This window comes from Sardina pilchardus, chromosome 1, assembly GCF_963854185.1.
Source record: "Sardina pilchardus chromosome 1, fSarPil1.1, whole genome shotgun sequence".
Lineage (NCBI taxonomy): Eukaryota > Metazoa > Chordata > Actinopteri > Clupeiformes > Clupeidae > Sardina > Sardina pilchardus.
In genome coordinates, this window is record NC_084994.1 from 11,498,554 (window position 1) to 11,501,053 (window position 2,500).

Genomic DNA, 2,500 nt, shown 5'->3' on the forward strand with positions numbered 1-2,500 from the left:
AATATTGAACTATTTCACATACCGATTTACCAATAGTTTAAATCAGACATTGCAACATGAACGTCCTTGATGGAAACAAACCAACAAACAAACAAACAAACAAACAAACAAAAGCAAACAAACAAACAAACAAACAAACAAACAGCGTCAGCGCCAGCTGAGATTGAGGGCACATTAGGCAGGTTACATGGCCTCTCTCCGACGCCCGAACTCTGCCAGCGTAGTCTCACTGTGAGACAATGTCACACTACCAATCAGGGTGGGCTATAGACCCAGCTTAATCCCAATCCCTAATCCCAAACCCCGCATTGGGACGACCATTGCTTAATCTCCGTCATTTTATGTAATTCTGTATGCTGCATGAGAGGGGCCATTACTGTGTGTGACTCAACGTTGCGTCGCACTGTTTCCACGGTGACACACACGCAGTCAGTCAGCTGAGACGGCGCAGCCAAGCATCATGGGTAATAGTGTGGCACCGCAAGTACTGCTGCTCAAGACGTAGGTTTACACGTAGGCGCGCACACACACACATATGTGCGCGCACACACACACACACACATGCGCGGGCGCGCACACACACACACACATATGTGCACGCATGCACACACACACACACACACACACACACACACACATACACATATGCGCACACACACACACGCACACACACACACAGATACACACACACACACACACACATGCGCACACACAGACACACACACAAGTACGTCAAAGTCAGATATAAACAGACGCAAGCGATGTACAGGACATGTCTCTGTCTGTCTGTCTGTCTGTCTGTCTGTCTGTCTGTCTGTCTGTCTGTCTGTCTGTCTGTCTGCCTGTGTCCGTCTGTCTGTTGGTCTGGTTGTCTGACGTGAATCATGTATTTGGCTCCGAGGAGAAAAATATGCCAAAAACAATGAGTAGTCCTGCTTCAAGCAGTGAGTTAGATCAACATGGTATACCGACAAAATATCTTCTTAACCCAGATATTCCCTCATACACGGGCACACATGCACACACACACACACACAGACACACACATACGCAAAACGCTTGAACTGCATTGAGATCCAATGGGTTCGCACACACACACACACACACACACACACACACACACACACACACACACACACACACACACACACACACACACACACACACACACACACACACACACACACACACACACACACACACAGGTCACTGCTGTCCATTTGGATGCCCTAAGTGGAATCACCTGCACACATTCACACTTTATTTTTGTAAATGCTATTAACCAGAATCTCTCAGCATAATCAATGTTACAAACTACAAACAAACTACACAAGTCACAATTCAAAAACATGAGGCACATAAAAGGCATAGATCTATTTATATGCTCGTAGTTATGCAGTGAAATTACAAACAACATAAGCTACAGTAATTTACTCATTCTTTGATAATTTGCTTGCCAACTGTTTTTTAAATATTGCGTTAAATAGAAATGTTGGCCACTTGATGCTGCATGTCGATCTAGACAAATGCTTTGCTCCCCCCTTCTCACTCTTCTACTCCCAAATATGTTGATTGCCATTAACCAGAGACATTATGAGATCTTATAGCCTGCATTTCAACGGGCTTCTCCCTCGCCATTACAAACTTAATGCACCAATAAACAAGTTATTGCATTTCAATGAAGTAGCCTCCACTCTTAGAAAAAAAAGGTGTATAGAACCAAAAACTGTTCTATTGCATACTTCATATGTGGCACCCCTAAATGGTTCTTGAAACCATTTTGAGGGGCCCGTCCATCAAAGGAACCCTAAGGGTTCTTTAACGCCTGCATGATTCGACAAAGCACTCCTAGAACCCTTTTAGTGCATTAGGTTATTGGTTGTAACTGAGAAGCGGCAATCTGTAATGTAGGCTACAGATAGTAGGCTACTTTAATGTAATTCAATCATTTTATTTTATTTACGTATTTATTGCCCTGAGTTAGACTACCTGCACTGTGCGCACGCACCGCGGCCGCCGTTAACACATAGGCTACATGTCTTGACGAGACCATCTCATTCCTGAAAACTCGGATAGACTGCCGTTCAATGCCGCCTAAATGCACTTCGGGTCAACTCGTGTCGCAGTGCACTATGCACGACATCAAACCGACTATGTCTAGGCCGACAATATGATGACGGGAACATGACAATCAAACAAGAGCACGGTAATAAAGCAGACAACAGGTGGCACAACGAGCATCATATATCGGTGTAAACCTCGTTATATTTATGTCATTTTTGACATGTAAAAGGCTATATGTCAATATTCCTGATATTCCTACAATAATGTCATAATGTAGGTCTATATTCTGCAACATCAGGTTGAGGGTCCAGTCTGTAGCCCACTAACACCAGGCAGGCTGTCCTCCGACTCCGATAGGCTACGTTTCGTGTGTGTGTGTGTGTGTGTGTGTGTGTGTGAGAGAGAGAGAGAGAGTATGTGTGTGTGTGAGAGAGAG

General features: G+C 44.4%; 1 protein-coding gene across 2 annotated transcripts in view; it reads right to left on the minus strand.

Annotated features, from left to right (window-relative positions):
* The window catches only part of LOC134101306 (nuclear factor 1 X-type), a 114,030-nt gene that overhangs the window by 110,644 nt on the left and 886 nt on the right, over positions 1–2,500 (minus strand). The window lies entirely within an intron of this gene.